The sequence below is a fragment of the Muntiacus reevesi genome, chromosome 1 (assembly GCF_963930625.1).
Source record: "Muntiacus reevesi chromosome 1, mMunRee1.1, whole genome shotgun sequence".
NCBI classification, from domain to species: Eukaryota; Metazoa; Chordata; class Mammalia; order Artiodactyla; family Cervidae; genus Muntiacus; species Muntiacus reevesi.
This window is the reverse complement of record NC_089249.1, coordinates 116,850,294-116,866,197: the sequence shown is the minus strand read 5'-3', so window position 1 is coordinate 116,866,197 and position 15,904 is coordinate 116,850,294. Positions and strand designations below refer to the sequence as shown.

Here is a 15,904-nt window from a genome sequence, read left to right as displayed (position 1 = left end):
TTATTTGACTGAATAAAACTGACTCTATTTATTAGCCTAGATGAGGAGACTGTATGGTATAGTTGCTGACAGAATAGGGTTTAAAATCAAACAGAAACAGTTATCCCAACTCCTCTACTTTTACTTGCCATTGTGGGCAATTTTTAAAAAATGTCTCTGAGTCTCAGTTTCCTCAATTGTAAAATGGGAATAATAATCGTTTCTTCTTAGGATTCTTCCAAATAGCATTGCCAGGTCAAATACAAGTGATGGTAGTGATTTAGTCACTAAGTTATGTCCTACTCTTTGCAATCCCATGGACTGTAGCCTGCCAGGCTCCTCTGTCTGTGTTATTTCCCAGGCAAGAATAATGGTGTAGGTTGCCATTTCCTCCTCTAGATAAAATACAGAACCCACCTCTTAAATATGAATTTCAAGTAGAAAACAACATTTTTAAGTATAAGTATATCCCAAATACTGTATGAGACATATTTATACTGAAAAGAATGTGTTACTTATCTGAAATTCAAATGTAACTAGATGTTAACTAGATTTTAATTTGCTAACTATGGCAACCCTAATTATAAAGACTAAATGAAACAATACATTTAAGAATGAAGTTACTAGCTTCATGCCCATTGGCTAGTAGGTGCTTATTAAGTTTTATCTCATTATCTTCTACCCTCATGGGGCTGTTGTGCAATTAAATGCCTGGTGCATAGTATCAGTTCAATAAATCTGAGTGTGCTCTTCTTCTCAAGGCTCAATCCCAAAGAATATGCTTTATACCTTCAACAGAGGAGAGGCCTCATCGACTTGCAACATTTGTCTCCAGGTGGCTTGTCTGCTTCTTTCTCCTTCCCAGGGCATGTTAGCCTCATGGAGTCCTGACGGTTTGAAGTGAAATGGCAAAACTGAAGGGACCAAGTTGTTGATACAGGTCCCCCTTAATTTAAGGCAACTTGATCTCTGAAAATCTGAATTTACTGTGGAAATAGATGTTAGAAATTCTTTAATTTGTGAGCCCTCTGAAGTAGTCCAAAACAAAATTGTAAAGAAGAGTTTGATTTACAAAAACACAGAAGTAAGATAGCCTGTTCAGCGAAAAATCTGCTACCTAAAATGTGCTATAAAGGCGTCGCTAACAGCTCTATAAAACTCTGCCTTGCTTCCACAGGCACCCCTCACCCTGCAAGACAGCTCTTCCGGACAGTGTTATTCATCAGGCCAGAAAAGCTTTCTTCTGCGACTGTGCCAAATGCCCTCCTGGGGCGGCTAGGCATGAACTTGGCTATCCGCAAAAGATATGGGCCAGGGTTTTAAGGACACTTTTTGTTTTCTTTACAAGTTCAGTGTTGTTCCTCTCTGAGAAGCCAGAGATAGTGCGTAGGATATGATTCAATGGAAAGTCTTTGTATGAGAAAATGGCTCTTTCAACGTGGTCTATCTGAGGATCAGCACATTTGGAGTCTGTCCGACCCATGGTCCCAGACCTACAGCTGGTTTTCCCGGACCAGAGAGAGGCTGCCAGCATCCTGGGAGAAATTCCCTTTTGCCCCAGTTTTTTCCCATATCTGGAAAATAGTTGGGGCCTAAAACGTTTGAATATTTCTAGATTACACATCAAATCTTTCCATGGGAATCGAGTCCTTGGCCGACAGCAGAAAGCAGGTACTGTCCACTTCCTTCAACTCACATTCTCATGTAAACAGGCGGCCACCGCAGTACTCAGCACCAGCTGCAGCTTCTGGGTGGTCCTGTAGGAAGTTCCAAGCAGACTGCAGTGGAGTCTCCTAGGCTGGTGGTCACACAGCTCGAGTAAGCATCTGTGCAGAGAGCACGCTTTCCAAGCTCCAGTCTCGGGTGGAAATATCAAAGAAAAATCTAACTTCCCAGAGAAGGTCTGCGCTTCAAAATTTAAAAACAAAGCTGAACCAGACAGAAACGTAGAGGCAAACAGTGAGCGGATTTTTCTGGCAGGCAATCATCAATATAAAAATCGGGGTGTTCTGCCCTCCCTTTCTCTTGGGGACATGGAAGCAGAGTCTTCTTAAGTACATGCTAACTGATCAGTGTGATGGCACACCTAGGGACGGTGTCGTGAGACCTTCCACACCTTCCCTTAGGAAGGTAAATGGGGGATTGCTGGGCTGGAATCCCACCTCCACCACTTATTAGCTGTTTAACAAGTTACTTAACCTTTCTGTGTTGTTGTGAGAATATAAATGCATTAATACACATAAGGTTTAGAACACTGCCTGGCTATAGTAAGCCTTAAATAAGTATTAACTGTTCTCAACATAATTAAAACAACTTTAATAGCCATGCTTTGTGTGTGTATAGTGGTTTATAGTTATAAAGTATTTCCTCCTCTCTTTTGGTGGATCTGTAGTGGAGCTGAGGTGGAGTGAGACTGAGAAATCTCCATTTTTCTTTTTTTGCATTGAGAGATGGGAGAAATAGAAGTAATCAGATGGCTCACTGAGATTGTTCCAGGTAGAAAGAGTGGTATATGTGACTTAGAGGTAGAAGAGATGAGTTCCATAAAGGAGCTATTGAGATGGTTGCTGAGTTGGAACCAAGAACCCACAGTAACCCAGGGGCATGGACAGTCAGTGAATAGAAATGAATGAAAATTAAAATAAATATTTATAAAGAACTTACAAAGAAAAGTCAGGAGTTTAAATGTGATTCTGGAGACAACTAAGGTCATGGGTGATGATACAACATTTTGAGAAGAACCTAAGTTGACTTGCCCTATACCTTACTCCAAGTCTGTTACAGATGAAGGTTTAGGGGTTGAATGTACAAAAAAATTTAAAGAGCATACAGTAACCAGAAGAGAAAATTTAAAATGGAAAAGTATTTGGGGTAGGTTTAATTTTCTAAGCTTTGAATCAATAGATCAAATATTTTTGAGTGTTCACACTTTCATTATGGTATTCACGGACCAAATCAAATAGATCAATTTTAGGGCATAAAAGTAGCACTTCCAATAGAAGCTGTTTGCTTTTCCAAGTTTCATCTTTCCATCAAGACCCTCAGGCAGGGGATGTATAGTCTGTGGTACCAAGTGAAAAATGAAAATATGGAGGCCTTTGTTCAAAAAACAGGAAGAAGAATAAAATTTTATTTCTTCTGTGGTATCTCCTTTGAATTGTCATATTTTTAATTTTCTATTAATGCAATTCTAAGTAAACAAAAATTAAGATTTTTAATTATTAGCATGAATTTTATTTACTGGTAATCTTTATATGGGCAATGCCAGTTTTAAATGTAAATACAAAAGTATTTATATTATGTGCAGAATTACTGAAATTGCATAAGTTTTATTTCATAGTTTGTACATGCATATGTATTTTGCTACCAAAGAGTGGAAATGGTACACAAAACTAACTCAACTGTTTTTATCACTTTTATTTATACATACACATTCACCAACATGCTTTCAATTTACTGATGAAAAGGGAAGGAAGAGGGGAAAACAAGGACTCTGGATTGCCCTACCACTTCCTTTACTTCTGTGTCATCATTTTCAGCTTAAGTGATTGGCTAACACATGGACGTAACATCAGTAAAAGAAGGATATGATATGATTCTTTGATTGTTTGCATTTGTTAGAACACCATGCCTTCTTTCTGTGATCTATGTTTGAAGCAAATTCTGGTGGAATGAAAAACCTGGCCTCTGGGACATATCAGCGTCCCCTCTCCTTTGCTTATAGTCATGGATATGACATTTTGACCTTGTACTTGCTTTGAGTCTTCCACAGTAACTCCCCCATATTGTAGGTCCACCAGAATTGTACACTCAGCTGGGGCATTGTGAATTCCAAGTCTGAATGGGGCAGCAAAGACAGACAGCCATGCATATTGCATATATTCCCTGTTCATGTGCCTGCTCCATTCTACCTTAAGGTGTCACCTACGGAACACATTCAAAGATTAAATTACTAAGAATTTTAAGATCGTGACAGCCCAGTATCATTAGTCCCATGAGACAGCGCAGGTCACACACCAGTGAAGTAGGCCACATCTTTAAGCAAGTTCTCCTTCATCTCAGTTCCAGTTACTATACTGTCTTTGGTGCACCCTTGGCGTGATATAGTCCAAACAAGTCTTATATATAGTGGCTTCTATCGTTTAAGCCTGTAGTGATCTCTTTTAGACTCATCATAAGCTCTTGGAAAGGAAGAACTGTATTTTATAAGAATTTGCATCTTCAGCAGAATGCTGTGTATATGGGAGGTGTTGTTTGTGAATACTGACGGCGGTGAGCACCCCACACAATGTGACTGACTGAATCCTTGAAACCAGAGTTAGTAATGCTTCTTATTCTATTCCTACTTGCTAAATCCTTTATGTCAAACTAACAAAAAAGTGAGGTACCCCGGCTCCTACTTCTGATGTTCCTTTTTAACCTGTCATATCTTGAGGAAGTGCCAGAAGTTTACCTTTATAGTATGGGTGAACCTTCTGGTTCCTTCCTAGTCTGTGGTTACAGTGTGCAGGTCCCTATACTATCTCAGTCCAAAAATTGTAGGGTGCTTCTACCACCTCCGAGTCTAATCCCTATGAAGACACAATGTATGCAACCACTGCTAGGATCTTGGACAATCAAATCTTTGTGTGTATGAGATACAAATCCTACACATACAAATATTTAACCCTCAGTGGGAAAATGAAATGACACAATGACTTTAAAATATACGGACATGAGCCAGTTCACCATGGTGAAAAAATACACTCCAAATTGAGGCCAAAATGTGTGACACATTACTCATCTTTCCCACGTTAAACCCAGGGACAGCAGCAAGCCCTATACTAACCAAGTAAGATGGTACTGTAAAAACATTCTGGGTGTTTAGGTTAACTATATCTCTAGTATTGTTAGGGGAAGCACACTGATTGAAACCCCCCACCCTGGCCAGGCACCATAGTAACCACTTGCATGAGTTGTTTTATGGCAGGAGATCCTGATAAGGAGTACGGAACTAATAAGCCACCACCAGCCGGAAGAGTTCAGGAAAGATGGAGAGGAGACACCGCGTGTCCGTCCACTTCCCAGAATCCCTCTTGCTAGCATCCATCCTGGCTGAGCGATGCGTGCGCCACCAGGAAAGACTGAATTAAAATGATTGGCCAAAGACCACCCGGAAACGAATCCCATTACTATAAAACCCAAGACTGCGAGCCACGCGGCAGAGCAGTTCTCCTGGGTTCCCTTACCCTCCTGCCCTCCACCTGGGTGCCCTTTCCCAATAAAATCTCTTGCTTTGTCAGCATGTGTCTCCTCGGACAATTCATTTCCGAGTGTTAGACAAGAGCCCAGTTTCTGGTCCTGGAAGGGGTCCCCCTTCCTGCAACAGTATCAAATTGTTTCCAAGAGTGGCCCCAAAAGGGGAGGGTCTGAAAGATCTGCATTTTGTGTTAAAGGACCTAGAATCTATCTAGTAATAAGGTTAAAAGCCAGAGAAGCCAAAATGTCTACCTAGACCAAGGGGATGAACACAGGGCCAGACAGAGGAAATCAAACAGAGAGAACTGTGGCCCAGATATTTTCTAGACTGCAGTAGACAGCAAATGGAATGACATAGAGCAGATGATTTAGAGTGACTTTTGGTGAGTAAGTAGTTCAGTGAATTTAAAGGCATTGACTCTGGTCTAGACACATGGCCAAGGATATGTCAATATGATCACTGTCCTTCTTGCTAGATAGCATAGCTCGTGGGATAAACAGGATTTACAGAATGAAGAAAAAACTCAGGAAATGCTATCCCTGCACTCACCATGAGGATCAGAGGAAGAAATCCAAGGCAACTAAGCAAAATGATGAGTAAATTTGGAAAAAATAAAAAAAAAAATTAAAAAAAAAAAAAAAAAAAAAGACCACTGAAGGAAGGAAGGAACAAAGAGAGGAGGAGAAAGAAAGAAAATGATTACAGTTGACTTGACCCTTAATAGGGCTTCCCTGGTGGCTCAGGAGGTAAAGAATCCACCTGCAATGTGGGAGACCTGGGTTTGATCCCTGGGTTGGGAAGATGCCCTGGAAAAGGGAATGACTACCCACTCCAGTATGGATTCCTCATCTGTGGATTCAAACAGCTGAAAATATATGGGAGAAACATTCCAGAAAGTTCTCAATAACAAAACCTGAATTTGCTGTGCTGGCAACTACTTACATAGCATTTACACTGTATTAGATAGGTAGAGATGATTTAAAGTAAACAAGAGGGTGTGTGTGGACTTTATGGAAATGCTACGTCATTTTATATTAATATAAGGAACTTCAACTAACTACTGCAGATTTGGTATCCATGGGAGTCCTGGAACCTGTCCCCTGTGAATACCGAAGGAAGACTGCATGTTCGTGAAAGTCCCTGGCCTTCCTTGCACAAGGCCTGACACATAGTAGCAATTTCAAGTCAGTGAAAGATTAGAGAAACTAGAAAGAAACAAAATAAACTGTGATTTAGTTGCGATTAGTGCAATTTTTCTCTTCAATCCCTGTGCTAAAAATGTCACAATTTACCCCATGATGAGAAACTCAAAAGACAAACACTTAATTGAAATCGGTTGATACCTTTCCTAATCGGTTGATACTCATCTTCGGACTGGGAAGAAGAGAATGAAGGAAAGATGGAGAATGAAGGAGAAGAGAATGGATGACTCACTCATCGATTCTAATCAAAAACAGCTTGAGTTGGCTCCGAGGGTAGCCTCTGGGGCGTGGTTGCCAAACAAAACATGAAGTGGACCTGCTATGATCCACAGAGACTCGGAGATGCTGAAAGGCCACCTCACAAAGCTAAGAAAGATCTTCTTAGGAAAGCATCTCTGAGGGGCCATGGTTTCTGTGTTCATCAAAAATCCCCGAAAACCTAAGAATTGGGAGGTAGTCAGAATTGATTTAATCCTTTTTACTATAAATCTCATTTCTGCAAATGATTAACAGAGGCAGAGACATAAATGGTAAAGTCTCGATCAGGGAAAATGCTGTCAGCGTATCATCTAGATAGATTAGAAAATGAGCGCTCAGGTTTCTGTGAAGGAAGACTAATGACATTAAGTCAAGATGAAATAGAAGGGAGCGTTGCACAGGCTCCGAAATCATAAACCATGAGCTCACCCTGACAGAGGACCCTCAGCAACTTTCTGAACTGGAAAATTATCAGGAGTTTGGGCTCAGAGTAGGTTCTTAGGCCTCATTTAGAGTCCCTGGTTTGTTTGGGTTTGTTCTGCATGGCCTCGCCAAGGTTCTGACAATTGTATGAAAGTAAGATCCTTCTGCCTACAGCTTTCAGTGCAATTGATCACACACTCAGAAACAAGAAAAGGAGGGTTTGGCTCACTACAATAAATAAACATTTAAGAAACTTCCATACTGTGCAACCATCTGATTTTCGAAGTGTCACAATCCTGCTGCCTTTCAGAAAGAAGGCAGAGCTGTTACCCTGAAATCAGTGGTGGCTGAGACCAACATCCTTTGTTTAAGTTAAGATCAAATAGTGAAGCAAGTATATAAATTCCTGCCAAATAAAACTAAACCAGGCCTTCTGCTCTGTTTGGTAGTGGGAACAAGCCTGTGCGTCTGCTTCACATGTGGTATATCACTTGATTACTTAAAGTGTGTCTCCCCTGAAACACACACACACACACACACACACACACACACACACGCTTCCCCTTTTTAAAATAAGCCAGTAGAATAACTTCAAATGTAAATAGTTTCCTACAATTTCCCTGTGATTTGATAGAGTAAATCTTTTGTGTTCTATTGCAGTGTCTTTAAGTTGATCCATTCTTTTGCAGTGACATACAATGATTAACTGTAAATTGCTCCCATCATCTTAAAAACTAAGAGTCCTTGCAAACTCACTGTGGGCAAGTCTTTCATACTTAGGCAGGGAGAATTGGCATCTCTGACATTTGCTGTCCTGTGGCTAGGCCAGGAATGATTTCCAAGCCTCATAACACACCACTGATTTTTAGGAAAGATAGTCCTATTAGTCTAAAATTCAAAGTAAAATCTTTATCCAGTTTCAGAGTTGAAATGGTTATGTGAAAAACAATTCCCATTCTCTAACTCCACACCCCTTACTATGGCTACACCATCAGCAGATAAAAATATACTGTTCCTCACCTCAAATTTCTAAAATATGCAATAGATAGATGGATAGTTAGGTGGGTAGATACTTACTGTTCAATTCTAATGTTTCTGACTTAAAATTTTAAGGTCATTGTCTCCTTTCTGACACCTTTTATTACATCAATATCCCATTATATCATTATAGACTCATGAAGCAATGTACTTTTACATTTTGCAGGATAATGACTCTTTTGTATTTCAGTTTTTATCATAATATAAATCTTGAATTGCAATTTGCATATCTTTTGTTTAGAAAAAGAGACCCCTATTTAAGACTTTGTCATTTTAATACATAAGCTTAAAGTGGCTTTTTTTTTTTTAAAGAAATGCACCGAAATATTCCAATTTATTCTTCAACTGAATAACTGAATCCGATTCAACTTCTACTGCTGCATCAATAAGTTAACAAATGTCCTGAACAATACATTTCCAACAATGATGGCTCCACCGCTTAGTCCTCTGTGCCAGTAGGTTTTCTGCCTGTTACAAGACCAATCAAATTTGTAATGGCGTTTTGGACTGTACATCAGGCTAATTTTACACATACAAGTGTGAACACATGCATCTCTATGTATGTGTATGTACACATGTATATATACTACTGATTTATTTATTTCATGTGAAGATATGAAGGCTGCACTATGTATGTGTGTGTGCTCACTCAGTCGTGTCTGACTCTTTGCAACCCCATGGATTGTAGCCTGTCAGTCTCCTCTGTTCATGGAATTCTCCAGGCAAGAATCTGGAGTGGGTTGCCATTTCCTACTCCAGGGGATCTCCCTGACTCAAGGATCAAACCCACATATCTGATGTCTCGTGCATTGGCAGGCAGATTCTTTAACCACCAGCGCAACCTGGGAAGCCCAGCGCTACGTATATATACAAATGCACGCATATGTATATGTGTTTGTTTATTTTTTTCACATAAAGAGTACACTGTCTGCTCATCAACTCTTTCACTTCTGTTTTTTACTTTGTTAAACCATCTCTTTAAGAAACCTGAGAAATTTGTCACTGTGACAGAACTTGGGTAGATTTGAAAGAGCCTTTAAGAGACAGGGCGTGAGCAGCATCCTGTCTGCCTCTGCATGGCAGGAGGGGAGCAGGCAGAGTGCTGAAGTATCTAGCATCCCCCATGCCTAATGCAGTGCTTAGCACGCAGTGAGTGCATTCCAAATAGTTGTTGAATAAATGCATGGATGAAATGAGCCAGAGGACTTCTTTTCCCCACTCTTTTGTCAAATTAGCGAACTGCCTCAGTAGCTCTCCCTCTCAGAGACTGACAGACCCTCTACAGTCCCTTTGTCCTGCCTGGCCCACAGTGTTGCTCAGTTGACTTTACTCCACTCTTGTGCATTCATTCCATTCTACAAGGGTTTGGTGAGGTCAAGGGTTAAGGCTGTTGCAAAAAAGCTACCTTTTTGAAATAAAACAAACCCACCATCTTAAAAGTAAGTTTAACCTTGTACTTTCAAATGTCCTGACGACACACCTGAACCAATTGAGTAGGTTAAATGAGCGGCAACTAAGGGCTAAACAGGAGTGAATAAAATGTGGAGCTCCCAACCAGGACTGGGAAGCCACAGAAAAATAGAGTTGAAATCCTGGTTCTTCTATTCACTAGCTGTCTTCATTTCTACTAGTGATTTCATTCTCCAAGCCTCATTTTCCTCATTTGTAAAGTGGGAGTAATAATACCTGCCTTACAGGACTGCTGTGAAGACTAAATGTGACAATACACATGAAACAGTTTATGCAGCCCATATTACGTTTGCAACATGTGTTTACTTCCACTGCCAGCCCTTCTTTCCCTCTCTCCTTCCCTCATGCAATTATTTCAAATTATTTCTCTTTCTTCCTGGAGAGAATGGAACATTCAAATATGTCTTCAGACTTGGCCAGAATGAGGTAGATGAGCCAGAGGGAAGTGGACAAAAACAGCCAGAGCAGAAAAAAACCAACCTCATGCCCTGAGGGCTTTGTCTCCTCTGAGCCCTTCAGCTCTCCCTGACCTTCCCCTTGGACTAGGACATGTGCCCCGGGCACTCCAAGAAGTCCACACTTGGCCAACCTGGCTGACAGTGACTCTGCGGGGAGCTTTGCAACCCCCGTAAACATAGGCAATTAAACCCCTAAAAGCTCTTAGGCTTATTGCCCAGTAAATTCACAATGAATAGTAACCTTAATAAATGTTATAAATCTCACCTCAGAGCCAACAGGAAATTCAAACTTTTGCATGTGTGGGAGGCAAAATGCTGCTGAAACAAAAGGGAGGTGTGTGCACAAGGAGAACATTGTGCTCAGCCTCCTTACCTCTGGCAGCACCAGAACGCCATGGGCCTGGGAAAGGCCCTTAATTGTATTTTGCGAGGCAGTTCTCTGGACTTCTGTCTCCTCTGGTCCTTCACCTGCCTTAACTCTTTCTTGCCCCACTGGCCCAAGAGGTCATCCATCCACAGACATCTCCTACAGATTGAAATAAATAACGGAAATAAGGAACAGGGACAAATTACAGACAAGTTGCCTTTTTAAGTCAATGTTTCAGTCAGAAGCAATTTTAAAAACTTAATGAAACTCTAAAATTGAAACTTAAACTCAGTGCTATAAAAAAAGGGAATATTGAAGAAGAGAAACCACTGGATATTTTGATCCACACCCTCACTCACAAAAGGGTGTTAGTTTTAATAAACAGTCACAATTTGGGGCTGTTATGAACCATAAGGCACACTCCTGGCCGTGTTTCCAATTTCCTCTCTTGCCTTTACTGCTGTTATATTAAGGTCTGTGGTGAGGCAAATCTTTATTAAAAAAAGGTGAGGAGAGCAATATTCCAGATTAGATTATTTCACCTGTTCTAACTGTGCACCAACCAATCAGAGATCTTCAGTGTGGGTTTAAATGCAGCAGCCCTCCCACCTCTGGGGTTGACAGAGGGGGAGTTTCAGCCGGTGGTTACAAAGTGAATGCAGATTAGGTCGTTTTAATTACTGACTTTAACTGAATATGGAATACATTTTCCAGTCGCAGAGAGGGGCAAATAAATGCATCTGGAGCCTCCTCCATCATGGAGATAATTACACTGGGACTGAAAAACGTCTCGGGAGTGATGAGCGATGTGGTAGAACAGTCTTCTGAGAAGGTGTCTTTCCTTGAAGGATGGGTTAACGTGGAGGGGACATTGAGTGACTTCATATGGAAATAAAAAATTTTCTCTTTAAAGACCCAATTCATGCAGGACTCTTCTGGAGAAAAATGAGGGGAAATGCTCAGTATGTTGGAAATTACCTAGAACACAGTCCTCAAAAAGCAAAAATTGCATTAAAGCATATGTTTCTTTGACTCTCCAGGAGGTTTCTTTAGGATGACAGACTTTCTTAGAGTGAATCCTCAGGGACTTCCAAATCCTTTAATTGTTTCTGAAATTTCTCTAATTGTGGGAGTTGTATTGAATGAATGGCTTCTATTCCCCAGTGTTAACACAGTTTCTTTATATCCTTTCCTTCTCTTTTTTTCATTTTGGTAGGTATAGGACACTTCTATTCTAAGCCAATACATACATGGGATTTTATTGAATAGTGTTATTAAGGTGTGGGATAAGCTACTTAACCTATGGCATAGACAATTCCACATCATAATAAGCTATGTTGCTACACCATTTTACAGAATTTATTTTAGAAACACAGGTTTTAAAATTCTTAACATGAGCATCCTTCTTATATCTACCCACATTCAAATATAGAGGGATTGCTCCTGCGAGCAGTCCTACCCTATAGAAAGATAATGTACATTGTAAATGTGAGTAATATAAAATTTTCTTGCATAAGTAATTTAAAATTTTCTGATAGTCAAAATTAGGGTTAGGGTTAGGGATAGGGTTAGGGTTAGGGTTAGGGTTAGTTTTAGAAAAAACATAAAAGAAACAGGTGAAATTAACTCAGCATGTTATTGAAACCCACATTTCCACAATATTATTGTTTTCACATATAAGCAGTATGAAACCTTTATTAACAAGACATTTTACATTCTTTTTCATAACTAAGTCTTCAGAACCTATTTTCTTGAAGACATTTTATATCTTACACTTATAGCACATCTCAAATCAGATCAGCCACATTTCAAATGCTCAATAGTCACTGCGGCTACCAAATTAGACAGTGCAACTGTAGACTCAGAAATCTCTAATGCGTTAAGGACCTTATCTGATTCCATCTTCCCTTCTAGTCCCTTTGGTCTATATTGCTACCATTTTCTTACCAACTACATCTGCTTTAAAACCTTACATGTCCTGTGAGTTCTGAGTAAACCCAGGTCCTATCATATAACAACAGACCCTTGTAGTTTCCAGGGGGGTGAACTTGATACTTCCTAATGTTTATTCTGAGAACATAAATACTCATCTTTTAAGTTGCCTGTTTCCTTCATGTGTGTTCATAGAAGTACCAGTCCCTACACGCCAATCACCACAGAGAAGAGAGACTCCAGCTTGGAGTCAAAAGAAAGCCATCTACATTCTACAGGTGGGATTTCATTAAGGTGGGACACCATCCCCATCTCCCTTGCCTGCTCCTTCAGCGCAGCCTCAAACCCCACAGCTCACTCTGCATTGAGTCCATTTTACCCTTTACCTTGTCCTTCTGCTATATATTCAAGCGGACAGGCCGTCACCACAAGTAATTTAACACTGTCTTCACCTTGAGATAATCAAGAACTCAGGGTAGTTTTTAAGTACAAACTTAAATATATATATATATACAAAAACATACATTTCTTCCTTTCTCTCACCCCTAATCACAAAGAAGACATAAAAAGTACCTTCATAGTTGTTTCCATAAAAAAGATTTTTTCTTAGTCCACTAATGGATCTTTAAACTTTCTTCAGGCCTTCTCGCCCGGCTGGGCGGCGGAGGCCATCGGCAGGGAGGGCCACAGCCGGGCGGGCTGGGTTGATCCTCGCACCTGGAGGAGCTTTCCAGGGCCTCCGGGTGGGTCAGGAATCCGACCAGGGCTTGTGCCCAGCATGACGTGTGGGGGCTTCCCCCGTGCCCCCCACCCTATGACTTGTGCAGAGGGATGGCCTACCGGTGCCCCGGGGCGTCCTGAAGGGCACCTCAGCCCGAGGGCGAGGCAGGAGCCAGGGTGGAGAGCAACTCTGAGGGGGCCTCCCCGGACCATGGCGCCGCCCCACTCAGGCGCCACGAAGCTGGGCAAGGAGAAACTGCAGTGGACCCTGAGGAGTCCCAGGACATCAAACTCTTCAGAAAGACCCGGAACAATTTGCCAAACTCCTAAAGCAGAAGCAGATCACCCTGGGATGTACCCAGACCAGTGTGGGGCTCACCCTGGGGGTTCTCTTTGAAAAGGTGCTCAGCCAAAGGACTACCTGTCAGTCTGAGGCTTTGCAACTCAGTTTCAAAGAACACGTCTAAGCTGCGGCCTTAAGCTGCGGCCTCTGTTGCAGAAGTGGGTGGAGGAAATTGACAACAGCAAAATCTGCAGGAGATATGCAAGGGAGAGACCCTGGTGCAGGCCCAGAAGAGAAAGCAGACGAGTGTGCAGAACCGAGTGAGAGGCAGCCTGGAGAGCATGAGCCTGCAGTGCCCGAAGCCCTCTCTGCAGCACATCGGCCACTTCGCCCAGCAGCTTGGGCTGAAGGACGTGGTCCCGCTGTGGTTCTGCAACCATTGCCAGAAGGGCAAACAATCAAGCAGAGACTATTTCCAAAGAGAGGATTTTGAGGCTGCTGGGTCTCCCTTCTCAGGGGGACCCGTGTCCATTCCTTTGACACCAGCGCCCCATTTTGGTACCCCAGGCTATGGGGGCCCTCACGTCAATACACTGTACCCCCACGTCCCAGTCCCCGAGGCTGAGGCCTTTCGCTCGGTGTCTGTCACCGCTCTGGGCTCTCCTGTGCATTCAGACCGAGGTGCCTGCTCTCCCCAGGAATGGGGTGTGGGGGGAGAGCAAGGGAGAGCTAGGGAGAGAACCCTGAGGTTTGTACCAGGGCTTTGGGATTAAGTTCTTCATTCACTAAGAAAGGACTTGGGAACACAAAGGGTGTGGAGGCAGGGAGTTTGGAGAAACTAGTTGGAGGGAAGATGAAGTAGGATGATGCTCTTGACTTTAATCCCCACATCACTCATCACTTTGTTCTTATATAAAGGCCTGGGACCTAAAAACAAAACCAAGCTTCCTTCAGTGTAAATGAATGTGTCCTACCACTTTTTTTTTTTTAATTAACTAATTTATTTATTTGGCTGTGTTGGGTCTTAGCTATGGCACTCAGACTTTCTCCAGGGCATGTGTGATCCTAGTTCCCAGACGAGGAATTGAATCCATGTCCCTTGCATTGGAAAGCATATCCTTAACCACTGGACCACCAGGGATGTCCCATCCTACCATATCCTTATCAGAAGTAAGGAATCTGAAAGATCCAGAGGAGGAATGCTGAGGTGGAGGACCTGTCAGCCAGTGGCATGAGGATTTTGGGGCACTTCATTTCCAAATTCCAACCCTCACTAAAACAAATACAAAACCTGAAGAAAAAAAAATTTATATTCGAAAATATTTTGTCATGATATCAACATATGCCCGTAATCTTGCTACTTCAGAAGCCCATTTATCTAAACAAGGCCTTTTGATGTCACTCGTCTTAAAGTATTTGATCTGGTCAGCAAAAGACCTCAGAATACTGGCTGTTTGTGAAAGAAAGTTCATGTGAACAAAGAACCAAAATAACTAAAACAGAGATTGAAAATCCAGGTTTAGTGGAAAAAGAATTCAAAAGCTTTAAGTGCCATATATATATATATACACACGTATATATATTAAATTTTATCCAACATTTTTTCAGTTATATAATAATTGATCATTGTTCTTAATTAAATAATTAGGCTATTTTTTCGTTATAGACAAAACATCAAATATGGGGTTTCATTTTTAGTACATTCTTCTGGGTCTCAATCACTCACTTCTGTTACAGGCCATTATAACCAATACAGCTATTATACAAGATGTCCACACCCGGTTGCAAGTATTTAAATGTACAGGCACTGTGTCAATTAGAAAAGGAAAAGGAAAGAAAAGAGATGAAAAGAAAGACCTAGCACTACAAATGCAAACCCATAAAGCAGCAGCAAGTGCCACAAAAGCAGTCTCCAACCTCCTCTCTTGCCAAGACTGCCGCTGTGTTCTGAGCTGGGTAAATAATGCCAGGTCCGGATAATGTGTCTTTGTTCAGGATCAGACTCCAGGGGCTCTCCAGGTGAGTAGAAAACTCCTGACGCTGAGACTGGACAGCCTCCGACCCTGTGTGATCCTGTCCTGCCTGATCAACCATAATGCAAATGTCCTGAGGCTCTTTGAAGACAGTGAATCTGAAAAGATTTAAGCTTGTCTGAAAGTATATTTTTGAGGTTTTAAAAAAAACCCTAAACATTAACTAAAGGAATCGTACATGTGAGAAAAAATCAAGGTTTAGAAAAGCTAAGTGACTTGTTTAAGATCATGTAACTAGTTTCTAGAATTAGGGCTAGAAATTGTAGGGAAACTGACGTAGGAAAAGAAATCAAAGTATACCACATGAGAACCAGCTTGTGGTTCTTCTGTTTTCTTTTATGATTTAGATCACATGGGGCCTTTATTATGTAATGAAAGTAAACTGCTTATTGATGACTATTAAATGGCTGTGTGGCTGGGAGTGGTTAGATTTTTCTGGGAGAAAGCTGGATCACAAATGTTAAGTGTGAACCCTGCCTTTTCTTGTCAGGTTAAACATCAC

General features: G+C 41.4%; 1 pseudogene; it reads left to right on the top strand.

Moving 5' to 3' along the window:
- The first annotated feature begins 1,460 nt into the window (after nucleotides 1–1,460).
- Nucleotides 1,461–14,142, top strand: LOC136147324 (POU domain, class 5, transcription factor 1-like; annotated as a pseudogene).
- The last annotated feature ends 1,762 nt before the right edge of the window (nucleotides 14,143–15,904 follow it).